The sequence below is a fragment of the Eschrichtius robustus genome, chromosome 8, assembly GCF_028021215.1.
Source record: "Eschrichtius robustus isolate mEscRob2 chromosome 8, mEscRob2.pri, whole genome shotgun sequence".
NCBI lineage: Eukaryota > Metazoa > Chordata > Mammalia > Artiodactyla > Eschrichtiidae > Eschrichtius > Eschrichtius robustus.
The window spans coordinates 52,857,630-52,873,924 of NC_090831.1; the positions used below are offsets into that span (position 1 = coordinate 52,857,630).

Sequence of the window (16,295 nt, forward strand, 5' to 3'; positions counted from 1 at the left end):
TCCTTTAAGGGGTATGCTGAAAAAGTGCAGTATGTTGAGAAGAGAGTGATGAGGAGAGTAAGGGGGTGGACATCAGGACCTAAGAAATCATGATACCAGAAAATAACTCAAGTAATTGGAGACATTAGATGGAGAAAAGACTTACATAAAGTGTATGTAACATCAGCCTATAGGATTTGATTCTGTCTGCAGGGTTCCGGAAGATAAATCAAATTCTAATTCAATAAATATTTATCAAACACTCAGTGCTAAGATCTATGCCAGAGACTTTCATATATGTCCTCATTTAATTACTTTAATTCTCAGTTAATGCTATTCTTACCACAATATGAAGTAGGTATCAGCCCTCTTTTACAAGTGAGGAAACTGAAGCCCAACAGAAGTAGAGCATTTTGCCCAAGATCACAAAACAATTAGCGAGTGGAGTCAAGATTAAAAACTAGTTTTTCCAGACCCTACATTTACTGTTCTTTCCGTAACTCCCTCCAAGAGTAAAAGACACAAGAAGGCAGATTTGAGGGCTTTTAATAAGAAAAGATTTTCCTAATCATTAAGACGTAACTGGGAATGGCATGGTCAGTCATGGGATATAGTGAGTTCTCCATTATTGGAGGTAATCAAATAGAAGTTTATTGACTATTTAGCAAGAATATTGTAGAAGGGTTTTGATGTCAGATAACACATTGGATGACATATTTTGAGACTCTCCTAACTCTGAAACCCTTAAATCTATGACTTTAAAACACACAAGTAGAATGTTAAATAACAAAGCAAGCCAGCATACAACTAGGACCCAAACATATAAGTGACATAGGAGTTTCACAAACAGGCAAGGGTTCTGTGAACAGTGTGCCCGGAAACAACTTCCTGGAGGTGTCTTAAAGAATGGTTTGGGGGACTTCCCTGGTGGTGCAGTGGTTAAGAATCCGCCTTCCAACGCAGGGGATGTGGGTTCGATCCCTGGCTGGGGAACTAAGAGTTCGCATGCCACAGCTAAGGAGCCCAAGAGCCACAACTAAGGAGCCTGCCTTCCGCAACTAAGACCCCACGTAACCAAAAATAAAAAAATAAAAAATAAAAATTCATTTATTGAAAAAAAAAAAAAGAATGGCTTGGGTGTGGGCAGGGCATTTCATGAGGAGAGAACAGCATACACAGAGGCACGGAGGCAAGGAGATGTGTTTGGGAGACAAGGATTATTTCAGCCCATCTTGAGTAGAAAGCTCATGTAGAGAGGTAAGATTGAGAACCAAGATTAGAAAAATAGAATTGGCTAGAGGGCTCTGTGGGTTTGTTTGTTTTTTTCTCCTAACAATGGACAGTCTCCAGAATGTTTTTTTCCAAAGGATCATATGAATAATACATATTTTTTAAAAAGACAAGAAATAGGAGATGGCTACAATCATACAGGGCCCAAAACAGGTCAGTAGCAGGAAGATTAGAAAGAAACTGACAGAAAGAATCATCAGAACTTTTACATGGATTTTAAATGGATTAAAAATGTACTTGTAAAAATGAAACTATGACTGTACTAAAAGAAAATTTAGGTAAACTCTTTTATAGTCCTGAGGTGGAGAAGGATTTTCTGAGCATGACTCCAAAGTAAGAAATAAAGGAAAATATTGACATTTTTGATTACATAAAACTTAACATTTCTGGTTGGGTAAAATACAGCATAAGTTAAAAGACAACTGGTAAACTTGGAAAAATATTAGCAATATGTATATAGCATTACTAGGACTTAATATCCAAACAATATCCTTAATAAAAGTGTTTAAAAAACCACTTTGAAACAGATGAACAACCCAAAAGAGAGAATATACAAAGTACATGAATAGGCAATTCACAAAATAAGTGATATATTCAAAACATCAAATAAGATCTAGGAGAAAGAGGCACTTCCATAAACCAATGGTAAAAGCAAAATTTTGTTAATTTAGCAATAGGAATAAAGTAATAAAATCTGTACATTTTTGGCCCAATAACTTTACTTCTAATAATTTAGCCTAAAGAAATCATCAGTTAAGTGTACATGTATAGAGATATTCATCATGGTGTTGTGTAAAGTAGTAAAAACTAGATATAAGCTAATGTTCTATAACAGGATATTGGTTAAATACATGAAGGTACATCCATTTATTTGGATGCCATGAAACCATTAAAAATTATTTTCTACACATAGATTTATGAACATGAAAAGACGTACACAATTCACAAGGCAATTAACAAGAAGACTACCAAAAAACATACATAGTGTAATCCCATTTTTGAAAACATATTTGCAAGCACAAATGTATAGTGTCTGGAAGAATGTACATTACAATACTGAGAAAAGGTATCTCTGGATGGTGAGATTACTGATAATCTTTTACTCTCTTCTCTATACCTGTTAAAATATATGAAATCATGTATCTCAATGAATTCTTTAATATTTATTTTACAAAAGCACAATAAGGCCCTTTTTACTTAGGAGACAGGGAAAGAATTAGCCTGACTTAACAACTGGATATGGGTGACAAGAGAGACAGCAGAATTAATAATGGTACTGAAGTTTTGCCCACAATTAATGTGAGAATAAAGTGGAACTGAAGAAAGGGTGACAGCAAGGGAATCACTTTGGAGTTGAGAAATTGAATTTCATGTTAATCTTTGTGTTCGAGATGACATGAAAGACAGGAGGAACTATCTGGCAAGCACTCTTTCTTCATTTCTCTGGCCAACAACAAAATGATGAATGTGGGAATCACACAGGTTTCAGCCTACTCTGTTGAAAGTAGGGTCCTATCCTCAGTGGATGGTTTTGAGGCAGGGCAAGGACTAGGGCGAGGCAAGTGAGATGTAAAATTTAAGGGGTGCCAAAAACCTCAGAGATCAAGATACATAATATTTTAGAACATCAAAAGTATCAAAAAAATCCACGATGAACAAAATATCGAAAGTTTAAATAAAGATATGATCTTATTATTAATTTTTCATTCCTTTTGCCCCAGGCTCTGATATGCTCAACACGAAGCTACCACTGTTCCCATCCCTATTTAAACTTTTGATATTCTGCTTGGCATTGATTTTTTGCATTAATTTCAATTTTTTAAATACTGCATGAAGATGTTATGCATATTCATTACTGAAGGGTATTTTTAGTGCCCCTTAAATGTCGTGCCTGAGGCAGGTGCTTCATTTGCTTCACCCTAGTCCCAGCCCTGTTTCAGAAAAACGGAAATAATTTTACCTGTGTGTATTACTTTACTAGCGCTGTCAAAACAAAGTACCACAAACTGGCTGGCTGAAATGAAATTTATTGTATCACAGTTCTGGAGGCTGTAAGTCCAAGATCAAGGTGTGGGCAGGCTTGGTTCCTTCTGAGGGCTGTGCTACAGACTCTGTTCCATGTCTCTCTCCTAGCTTCCTGTGGTTTGCTGGAATCTTTGGTGCTCTTTGGTTTATAGATTCATGACCCCAATACCTGCTTTCAGGACTTCATGGTGTTCTCCCTGTGCCCATGTCTGTCTCCACATTTTCCCTTTTTTAAGGACACTGGTCATATAGGATTAGGGGCCCACCCTACTCCAATATGACCTCATCTTATTTTAACTAGTTACATCTGCAATCACCCTATACCCAAATAAAGTCACATTCTGAGGTACTGGGGATTTAGGACTTCAACATATGAATTTGGGGGTGGGGGGACACAATCCAACCTATAACACCATGTTTAGTAAATTTTCTATTTGCTTTAGTCTGGTATCCTTTAGAAGCCTCAACACAGTTAATCGCAGAATCTCTGCTCTGCACTCAGTAATGAGCAGGATCGATTTACAGCCTCTGGCTTCCTTTTGACTACAAAATGCTATGACTATTTGGACTATGAAATCTATGTCTGTTGAGAAGCAAATATCTCGTAGGCTGGAGGATATGTACGTGCCGCCTCAGTGTTACCTACGCACCAGTCCATTATTTCTGACTCTTACAACTCAGGCTCTGGAACAGAAGGAAGCAAAGAAGAGTTGAAAAGCCAGTGAGCAGCATGAACCACGGGAGCTATGGGAAATCCTAGGGGGTACCCCAATGCTATCTCCAGTCACACACTCATCCTCCATTCCCTATAGCTCATATCCAGTCTTCAAGAAAAAATGGAAGCATCGTGATTTGCATTTTTACTTTTGCCTTATGTCACTAAAGTAACAATGACCAGCCTTAATTGAGTGCTTTTACAGACGTGACTTGACGTAATCCTCACGAAAGCTCTAAAAAGTAATACAAATGTGGAAACTGAGGCTTAGAGTTCACACAGCTAGTAAGCAGCAGAACCAGGATTTATATCCAGATCTCTCTGACATCAGAGCCCGGAAACAAGAAACTCTACTGCATGATGGATATAGATCTCTGACCCAATTCTAGAGCTCTGTCAAGAGAGTAAAGCCAGTGTGACCAGGGTCAGACACAGAAGATGACCCTCCAAACAACCCTCACTTCCACCCTTTTCTGCCGCTCACAGAGACTGTCCACGCGCTGACCGCCCAATTACACAGAGTATAAATTTGGAGCCCTTTCGTAGAGGCACTCCTGCTGAGTCAGTAACTTTCTAACAGATGCTTAACAAACACGATCTTAATAGGAAACTAGTATATGTTCCCTGGCCAGTGTGATCATAGTTTCCATGAAGGTCAAGGCAGTGAATCTCTGGCCATAAGCTCACTCAAACTCTATTTGAGTACCAAGGGGTTCACTCTGAGCCAACAATGGTGGAGTTGATCAACTGTGTTTTTATAAAATCTATAATCTATAAGACTTTCTTCTCTTCCCTCATCAAGATCTTTGCACAAATGGTTTTTCATAAAGAGAGTGAGCAAGGATGGTAGATAAATGAGCAGAATGGACAAATGTTTTTCACCTAATTTAACATTTTGTTTGTTTTTAATTTATTTATCTTATTTATTTTTGGCTGTGTTGGGTCTTCGTTGCTGCACGCGGGCTGTCTCTAGCTGTGTCAATGGGCTTCTCATTGAGGTGGCTTCTCATTGCAGAGCATGGGCTCTAGGCGCACAGGCTTCAGTAGTTGTGGCACGTGGGCTCAGCAGCTGTGGCTCACGGGCTCTAGAGCGCAGGCTCAGTAGTTGTGGTGCACGGGCTTAGTTGCTCTGTGGCACGTGGGATCTTCCTGGACCAGGGCTCGAACCCGTGTTCCCTGCATTGGCAGGCGGATTCTTAACCACTGTGCCACCAGGGAAGCCCTAATTTAACGTTTTAGTGAAGCCACTTAATGATATGCAACAGATAGCACAACTTGGTCTCTGTAACCCATGATAATTAACTCAAGGGGTAAACAACTAGAATATTAAATAATGTTGGCCCAAGGGAAAAAGAGGAATGAGAGAAAGAAATGCAAAGCTTGAGACATCTCAAGCCATGCTGTGGTATCATTCACTTTTTGAGGGGATTTGCAGGAAGGAACAGCAACAAAATTAAGAAAGAATAGTAAGTGGGTCTATCTCCTTGTTATTTGTTTTTTATTGTCATCCTTTCATTACAACATAAAATTAGACATGGTAACCCTCATGGAATTTTGTTTTATGTATTAAAGAATATTCCATATTTACTCAACTACCTTTACCATGCTGATTTGTATTAAGCTTTGTCACCACTGACATCTTAACGTTGTCATTCTTCATAAATTGTTTGCAAATTCTCTAGAAAGCATTATTCTGGAATGTTCAGGATAGGAGAATGAAATATCCCCTCTTAAAGTAACCTTCTGTCCCGTTATCGTTGCCTCCTTGACGAGTTTTACAATACCTGCTCTCCCCTCCCATTATGCCACCATCTCTCAATCTAGTTTTAGTCAAAGCATAAGAATACTGTGATGTAGATCTGAAATCATTTTACCACTGTGTGCAGTGATTCGCCAGTGCCTGATGTACTCTTTGATTCTAACCTTCAAGAGCTGCACAATTTTTCTTTTAAATCTTTTAGTCAAAAATAATTTTAAAGTCATTTCGGAGCTTTGAAATAGAGCATAGAACCAAAAATTAAGCACGAAAATATGTCTTTGATGTAAAATTTTATTCCTGTAGAGAAGATATATATTCACTATGTACTGTGCTCATGTATGCTCACAACATTATTTCTGATGGGATATCTGAAACCAGACTCAAGAAATACCCTCTTTCGTGGAAGAGTAGCTCCATCCTTGTACTATATGCTCTAGGCTCTCCTTGTCACAAGGAGGGTCATAAAACTCAATCTACTCCTGTTTCCTGTAATATTCACCTCTTTACTCCCTTCCTTCTAGGATAAAAGAGCTGTGACTATCCCTTTCTAAGGTGAAATATGCTCAATAATAGAGGAAAAATGTACCTAGCTTTAAAAAAAAAACTTGATAAAATAAAATGGAAACAAACAAAATAGAATAATTCATCAGAGCCCTAATTATGATTCAACTACCTATAAAATTACATTTACAAACTTATAAAATTATGTTTATAAACAGTTTTTCCATTATTATTGGAAGGAATATATCTATAATTATGGGAGTAAAGTTTTGGACTTTCAGACCTCACTACTGCCCCATCAGCAGTAAGCAAAGTTATAAGGGATCTATAAATCATTAACATTAACAATGGGTTCTTTAGAAAAAATTATATTCAGTCTTCCCATTTTGAAGGGAAAACACTACATTATCATTTAATGAGTAAGTAGCTTTTTTATTATAACATCTTGGTGAAATAATGGCAATATTCCCAAACAGAAAATGAACAAATGCCTCTAGTCTCCACTAACTGAACCAGCCCTTTCTTCCTAAGTATCAGGTCCTTTCAGAGTCTTCTGAATACACTATGAAAATAGACAAGAGTCTGGCAGACAGAATCTTTGGAACTATTATGCAGTTCACAGTCAACTGTCATCATGGGAATAAATAATGAGATGTTCAATCCTGGCTCAAAGGCAAACATTCCTGAAAAGGTTCATACATAGGTTAAAAACCTGTCCACATTTCATTATATCCTCAAAGTTCAATACTACACTAATTACCATTCAAACCTCCCATAGTAAACACCATGATAAAAGAAAATGGGTGAGAAAAAATCTTACACTGTGATTTTCATCTACAATTCTGAAATATTGTCCTGGGTGGGGAGCAAGGGAGTCTCAGCCAGTGACCTCATCTTCTTTCTGAGGTGTTCTGGCAGCTCATGGAACCTTAGCCATTAGCACTGGAAAAAGGCCCAAGACAGATCAGAATACTCCTGACATCATATAACCAAGCATGTTATATACTTAGATCTATATGTGGACTTCCCAAGATCTACTTAAAGAAAAAGAAAGAAAAAGGTATATATGAATATGTAGATACACATGTATTTAATGTAATATATATACATTATATCTGTGTTACATATATATATATATTACATTAAAGCAGTTCAGAAAGACAAAAGGGTGAGGAACACAGAACAAGGTGGGTTCAAAATATTCCCTATCTTCAGACTTCTGTTCCTTAAACGAGTTCTAGCATTTCCACTTGGAAAAAAATCTTTTTAAACTTAATCCAGATATAGAAGAGGAGATATATCTGCCACTCCAACCACCTTATGCCAACCCCTATCTTCTCCCCAAGGAAGGAGGAATTGCTAAACCAGATTGATAAGGCTCAAAGTACTCATTTGGCCACCCTTAAAAGTATAAGCATTCATCAAGCATTTAAACGCATAAGGCGCACACAGATGCTCTTTTGGCCTTCTTTCTTCTTGGGGTTGGGTGTGTAAATAAACCTGGAATTGCCACCAAGGAAAGGCAGGTCCTTCCAGGTCTCAGAGAACTGGTTATTGCTTCTCGCTACGGTAACTTGTGGCTTCCCAGAGGGTAGCCACAAGTCAAGATATAGTTTGGGGTTGGGAACAACAGGTGGGAGGCCCTGCTTAGGCTTCCATGAATGCTTTTAAAATAAAGACTGATAAATTGGAATGTGTCCAGAGGTCCAAAGAGGTACAAACGTAACCCTCTGGGAAACACCGACCTAGGCTATTGTGGATCAGATAAATGACCGTGGGCCAGCTGTCCTCCACCTTGTTCTCTCCTCTTGTGAAAGATGAATTGTAATTCAAGGAAGCATCCATGGGATGAGGCAGGAGTTGGTTCTGCGGGCTAACCGGACCCGAGTCTCACATACACTCGGTCTTCGGAAGTGCATCTTATTCCCACCTACAAAGCTCCGCTGGAGGATGGCACCTCTCCTCGCTTCCTGGTACCATCCTCAGGCTGTAGCCCTTTTAAAAACTCTTTTCGCTTTCTGTGTTCCTTGTGACCTGATATCACTAGATTAACAAGACTGGTGGAGCAGAGAAGGAGACACACAGCATGATCCACCTAGGCCTTGCACCCTTCACCCCACCCCAAGGACTGCCCACTTCCTAGAACTAATAGAAAAAGTACAATCAATAATGCATTAGCCAGCCTTTTGAAATTCCTCATGGGTCAGCAAGCATGGGCACTGCTGAATTTTACACTTGAGAAATTAACCAATTCTTGATTTTATTTCAAAAGTCAGAGTAATAAGGAAAATACTTTTTTCTTTTCCAGGAAATTCATTTAAAAATTGGCATCTCACATATAATAATATCACTTACAGTAAATCTGGAGCTAAAGTAAATAAGAACATTTCTCCCTAATCCTCCTATCAATCTTTGAAAATCCTTAGGTATTAATTTTAATTAATAATATCTCCCTCCCACCAGCAATAACAGTCACATAATATGGTGATTCTGACAAAATATTGCTTATGTATGCATCTGAAATATTAAAATTTTAAAATTGAGAGATAAAAGTACTCCAAGACACTAGTATGATTATATTCATTTCTGTAGTTTTGAAATGGCAAACTCCTGGAATCAACCTAAATATCCATCAATGGGGGTCTAAATAAACGAATCACAGTACATCCAAGAAATAGTATTACATTATGCCCTTCGCTTTTTTATTTTTAACTAAATTTTATATCCTGGAGATCTTTAAACCGTAAAAAAAAGAACTAGGTAGATCTGTGTGTGTTTTTCTGGGAAAATCTCCAAGACACATAATTAATTTTTTTAATGGTAACATGATCCCATTGTTGTAAATTTCTTAGAGTGTGTGTGTGTGTGTGTGTGTGTGTGTGTGTCTCTGTTCCTCTGTATGAAAGGCATATTCTTTCGTTCAACAAATATGTACTATGCCCTGCTATGTGCCAGGCACTGTTTTGTTTTTTTTTTCTCGAGATATTGTGGAAACATAGAGGAACAAGACAAAGTCCTTATTCTTATGCAGCTTATTTGTGAATGGAGGAGAAAGACAGTAAGCAAGTAAATAAATAAGATACTTTCAGATAGTGATGAACACCATAAGGAAGTAAAACAGACTAATGGACGAACTGTGTAGGATCATCTAAGGTAACACCTGAATGCTAGACAAGAGCAGGGGAGAGTCTTTCAGGCAGAAGAACCATCTGATGCAAGACCCTCAGACAGCAAAAAGCCAGTGAGGTGAAATACAGTTAAAGGAAATGGTAGAAATAGTGGAAGAAGCAGGCAGGGCCAGATCAAGAAGAGTGTTTTAGCTCATGTAAAGGAGTTTACATTTTATTCTATATGCAGTGGAAAACTAACAAAACTGGGATTGGGTGATGAGGGAAATGACCCAAAATGACATACATTTTAAAATGTAAGTCTTAAAAAGTGCATAAACACTCCCCATGCCAGTCCTTAGGATGCATTAGAAACATCTAATATTGAGGGAGAAACTTTTTCTCCATTGTTTTTTTTAACTATGTGCAAATAATACTTAAAATGTTTAATGAAAAAAATGGGTTAATAATGTAAGGTGGCAAACCAACGCTGAGAATGTTTTCTTGCTTCTTTGTTTAATGTGCAATACTTTTTTCTAAGCATACCTGTCTATAATGTCATCAATCTTCTCCAGACTGTGAGCAAGAGTAATGTCATATTAATATCAACTAAGATCTTCAAGCTTCTAAACTCCCCACCAATTCAGGCAAAACTTACTTTTTAAGTTCTCCCTCTCTTCCAGCCAACTCACACCAATTACTTAACCTCTCTGAATCCTAGCTTGGGCTTCTGTAAAGAGAGAAATGATAGCAACCTTAGATATAATGAGTTAATGCAGGAAGCATTCAAAGTTAGGTACATACTGTACCTACCCAAAAAGTTAGTACAAGATACAGAGGCTCACTGAAATAGGATAAGACCTGAACATCTGCATTTTATTGAAAGTTTCCAGTTGATTCTGATACATACCCAAGCTTGAGAACCAGCAAGTTAACATATTTGCCTAATCTAGTGCAATTCCTGGCATAGCAAGCTCCAATAAAAAAGTGTTTGCTCCTCACCCTTCCTTCTTCTGCCTGAACTACAGAGTAGGTGGTTTCCTTTCTATTATCTGTCTCACCAACTCTTCAGTGAAATTAACAGAATAAAAATTGAGAGACAAAATGTAAGACCCTGCACAAATAATAAAAAGTCATGTGTGCAAATATTAAGTATTATGTGCCCTACAATTACAGCCATTTAAAAAATATGCATATGCATGAGATGGGTGGGAATAATGTGAGACCTAGCCCTCTCAATGAGTGGTAGTTGATGGTACTGGATTTCCTCCAGGCTCCCTGTGCCTCCTCAACATGGGACAGTGATGCACTTGCATCCAGACTTATCCACACCTTTGGCAGTGTCTCCCGACACCACGGGCTGACTCAGCCTCCCTGGAAGTAAAGGTCAGACACTGATAAGGCTGTCGCTGTGCTCATCATAACAGGGCCACCGAAGTTCCTGTGTCCCACCCAGACCTGGAGGTACCCCTTGAGACTCTGGCTCTTCCCACCACCTCAGCTCAGAAGAGCTGCACGAACTCTGGGGTTCCCAGTGGAGGGGTCAGATAAACACAACTCAAGGTTACATCCTCTGAGAGATGAGACACAGAAAGGAGCCAGCAGGTAAACTCCTTGCTTTTCTGGGTCCTCCCTCTACCCTCCTATCTATATCGTACCCCCATTCCCCAACCCCCATCCCCATATCAGATTGATGGTTTCATGAATCAGCCCCTAATGCCATCCTCAGGCCCCCAAATACACTAGAAGTGAGCTGCTAAAACTAGGCAGTTGACCTCACTCCTTGTCACGAAATATGATGGACAAAGAGGATCCCCTACTCCCACCTCAGGAAGAAACAGAGGCATGAATGGAAGGACGGAGGGATTTCCCGGAAAACAGAAACAAGGTCTGTTAGATTGGCAGCAACTTCCTTGACACCCCAGAGTCCTTGCCACTCCTGCCCATCAGGGTTTGAATGTCTGCTGTGGACCAGTGACAGATGGATGTTTTTACTCTGTCCCTTTTCAAATGGAAGCTTATTTTGCAATTTTTCCTGCTAATGTTTAATTATTGCATATGTCTGTGTTGAAATTAAGAACTTGTATTTAAGTTTTTACATCATTTGATGCTGGGGATACACAAGGAGACCAGGTGGAAGGGAATGAACATCACCCAGAGACCTTGGACTTTAAAGAAGAGAGTGAGAGGGTTATTTAAATGGGAAGAAAAATGTGACATTGGGGTACCAAACAGGTGGACTATGAAAATTCACTTCTACTAGCGTGATGAGTGTACCCTTGGTTTTTTATCTCTGCTTGCAATAGCTGTTATCCCTTTTTAGATTTTTTTTTTTTTAAGTACTTGCTAGTCTGGGAGATACAAAGCAATGTATCAATGTTAGTTTGCATTTTTATGACTGCTAGCACATTAGAGCATCTTCTAATATATTTATTGGCTGTTTGGATTTGCTCTTGTGAATTGCATATTCATATCCCTTATTTTTCTGTTTGTCTTCTTTGTCAAATTTTAAGACCTCTCTGTATGTTATAGTTATTAACCCTTGCTAAATCCATCATCTGCTTTGCAAATATTTGTTCCAAATTGTCTGCAGGCATTGCTTATAGTTTATTTTGCATAAAAAAATTTTAGTACTTATATGCTCAGATATATCCATTTTTAAAAATAGATGCTAGAAAAAATTTTTATTGTAAATTTTTAAAAAATAGATGCTAGGCTTATTTAGTAGTAGCAGTAGTAGTAGTAGTAATAGTAGTAGTAGTAGTAGGGTCTTTCTCTCCCCATAGCCTGTAAATGTTGTCTCTTAGATTTTTTTCTAAAATTCTTAACAATTTAATTTTTATAGTTAAGTCTTTTAACTGGAATTTACTTTTGTATATGTGAAACATAGGAATCCAATTTCATTTTCTTATAGATGGATGACCAGTTGTGCCAGCACCAATTGTTAAATAAACCTTTCCTCCCTGAATTAAAATACTCCTGTCATATGCTAAATTTTAATGTTTCCTGCTCTATGTCTGAATGAACAATTTGTCTACTATGCCAGTTTCATATTACTTGGGTTGTAATGGCTTTATACTATGTTCTGATATCTGCGAAGTCTCCCTCACTATTCTTTTAGATATATTTCTTGACGTTTTTAAGATTTTTTTTTCTTCCAAATGAACTTTCCAGTTACTGTGTCCAGTCCCACAAAACAAATGCAAGTTGGTATTCTAATTGGAATTGTATCAAATGTATAAATTGATTTGAGAATAGTTTTTTATAATTAAATCTTCTCATCCAAGAACATGCTATGCCTCTCAATTTGTTCAGACCTTGATTTTATATTGAAAATCTGATAGTTTTCTTCATGTAGAGCCTTCATTTGTTTTGTTAATTTGGGGGGTAAATTGATTGCTTTAATGGCATCATAGAGACCGACTACCTTTCCCCACCCCACGTAACTTGCTTTGGCCAACAAAGGGGGCAGAAATGATAGAATGCTAGTTCTAAGCCTAGGTCTCTATATGCCTTGCATACTTCTGCTTGTTCTCTCTCTTTTTTTTTTTTTAATAAATGGTTTCTTTTTTATACTTTATTTATGTATTTGGCTGTGCCAGTTCTTAGTGGTGGCGCGCGGGATCTTCGTTGCCATGTGCGGGATCTTTAGTTTTGGCATGCGGGATGTTTTCAGCTGTGGCATGCGGGCTCTTAGTTGCGGCAGGCGGCATCTAGTTCCCTGACCAGGGATTGAATACGGGCCCCCTGCGTTGGGAGCGCAGAGTCTTAACCACTGGACCACCAGGGAAGTCCCTCTGCTTGTTCTCTTGTACCTTTCCCATAGCCATGAAAACAGCTTCCTCTGTAGCCACTGCCCCTTCAACCTAGAGACAGACCTTACAGCAAAGACCATGATAAGCAGGAGGTGTAGGGTTCTGTGACACAATCACAGCAAGAAGGAATAAGTGTGAAATTTATGGGATCCACTTGGGTAACTCTTGGTTTCTCTCTTTCCCAGTTGTGACTATGATTGGAGAAGTGTAGCAACCCTAGCCTGAGGAGGGTATGATTATCGGGAACTCTGACTCTTTGGGAAAGAGGGTGGGGTGTCACACCACCAGGGAGCTCAGTAAGACCAGCAGCGATTATATCTGAGGTTGCAAAATGATTCCAATAGAGAAATGTAGCAGAAGAATTGAGTGATCAAATGATAGGCATACTAAATTCAAAAGAATGTGTATTATATGGTTCAATACCATATTTATGTTGCAAGTAACAATGTCCTTCTAGGAAAGGAATAGCATCTTTCTCATTAAGTCTTGTTAATTTGAACTGAATTGGTTTTCATTATTTTTTGTATTTAATTTGTGAATTTACTTTGAGATTATGAATGTGCAAGATCTATATGCATAAAGAGCTTAAATCTAGTTTTATGGTTGTATTTATATAATAATATTTGTCATCACTGAGGGTCCATGGAAACTGGTTTCTCTGAAGGAGATTTGTTTTATATTACCGGGGTTTGAGAAACACTTTACACAGCATTAGTACCTGAGTGATGATCTGGTCTCCTTGAGTTTTCTCTGAATCAGAATACAGACAACTTGGAGTCTGAGCTAACACAGCTTCCCAGAGAAAATTACATGACTCTGCGGGGAGGCCAAAAAGGCTCAGCAGGCAGGCCCTGGTCCAGCTGCTGCCCTAACGAGCTTTCTTGATCCTAGTAAAACAAAAGTGATCTGTGACAATTTGGTACCACTGAATGACTGCTACTCAATGTGGAAAGTTTAACTTTCTCAACATTAACAAAATTAGAAGTAGATCTATTCTTGTAGCCATTCCACATGGACTTTTCTCTCACGTTAAAGTTGAAAAGTTTCATTTAACTCATTTCTGGCAGTAAACCTAAGAGTATTCTCCCATATGAGTTGGAATGTGATCCTTTCAAAAATCCAAATAATACTATAATCATCAATGAGTTAATCCATCAAATACTCTGTTTTTCACTTAGATCATGGGCAATTGAAATCTAAACAATTTAATTATGGTCATAAAATAGCACTGAATAACACAGTAACACAGCCAAGATAATTATTTTGGCAATCTAAACATAGGACAGATTATGATGCTGAAGAGACTGGGTGGTTATCTACATCACAGCAACTAAAACAGTTGTACATTGATACAGATGTCTCCACAGAGAAAGGTTGGAATGAAAGGAAATTACCTAGGTTTCTCTTATCAATGTGGAATCAGGAATTTAGCAAAACTCAGAGGAAGTTGCATAAATTAAATAAATAAACATCAGTTTCCTATTTTCATGCCTAATTTTGTGAGAGGAAACCCACCCCCAAACCTAAATAGTAACTGGCAGAGATCCTTGCTCAGAATCATACATTTAATATCAGTGGGAACAATAAACTTGAGGATCTGTGGACTAGACAAAGAGCTATTTCATGCAAACTGGTACCTAAACTCTTTTCCTAAAATAAATAAATAAAATTACATTGAAATAAAAATAAAGCAACAAAACTTTTCAAAGGACACGTTAGGAAATCCTTTCTTTTATCTAAATTCCCCACGTGTGATCATAATATCCCTCTGTTTCCTGTTGATATGTTCACCCCAAAATGGAAAAAAGACAGAGATGGTGAAAGTACATGGGTACTGGTATGGCATTAATACTTACACACTTGACTAATCAGAGTTCCATAGACAAGAAATCTGAAGAAAATGTGCTCACAAGCATGGCAGCGGTTGGAGAAAAGATGACTAGGGTAGAGTAGCTAGCTACTCCTTCAGCTCCCCACAAGGTGGCGTGACCTTGGTAAATGCCTCACAAGGCTTAGCTGTCAGTCTTGAAAGCTCAAAACCCTGATCTGTCTCAAAACTACAACGATGCACCACTTCACACTGGTCAGAATGGCCCTCATTAAAGTCTACAAATAATAAATGCTGGAGAGGGTGTGGAGAAAAGAGAACCCTCCTTCACTGTTGGTCAGAATGTAAGCTGGTGCAGCCACTATGGAAAACAGTACGGAGATTCCTCAAAAAACTAAAAACAGAATTATCATATAATCCAGCAATCCCACTCCTAGGAATATATCCAGACAAAACTGTAACTCAAAAAGATACATGCACCCCTATGTTCATAGCAGAACTATTCACAATAGCCAACACGTGGAAACAACCTAAATGTCCATTGACAGATGAATGGATATAGAAGACATGGTAGGGACTTCCCTGGTGACGCAGTGGTTAAGAATCCGCCTACCGGGCCTTCCCTGGTGGCGCAGTGGTTGAGAGTCTGCCTGCCAATGCAGGGGACACGGGTTCGAGCCCTGGTCTGGGAGGATCCCACATGCCATGGAGCGGCTGGGCCCGTGAGCCACGATTGCTGAGCCTGCGCGTCTGGAGCCTGTGCTCCGCAACAAGAGAGGCCGCGATAACGAGAGGCCCCGTGCACCGCGATGAAGAGTGGCACCCACTTGCCGCAACTGGAGAGGGCCCTCGCATGGAAACGAAGACCCAACACAGCCATAAATAAATTAAATAAATAAATAAAATAGTGTTTAAAAAAAAAAAAAGAATCCGCCTACCAATGCAGGGTACACAGTTCGATCCCTGGTCCGGGAAGATGCCACATGCCACGAAGCAACTAAGCCCACACACCACAACTACTGAGCCTGCGCTCTAGAGCCCGTGAGCCACAACTACTGAGCCAGCGTGCCACAACTACTGAAGCCCACACACCTAGAGCCCATGCTCTGCAACAAGAGAAGCCACCGCAATGAGAGGCCCACGCACCGCAAGGAAGAGTAGCCCCCGCTCGCCGCAACTAGAGAAAGCCTGCGTGCAGCAACAAAGACCCAACGCAGCCAATAAATAAATTAATTAATTAATTAATTAATAAAAGAAGATGTGGTACGTATATACA

At 38.9% G+C, this 16,295-nt stretch overlaps 1 long non-coding RNA gene across 2 annotated transcripts in view; it reads right to left on the reverse strand.

The window, feature by feature from the left end:
* LOC137768843 (uncharacterized) overlaps window positions 1–16,295 on the reverse strand; it is a 58,321-nt gene that overhangs the window by 13,421 nt on the left and 28,605 nt on the right. The gene's annotated exons all lie outside the window — the stretch shown is intronic.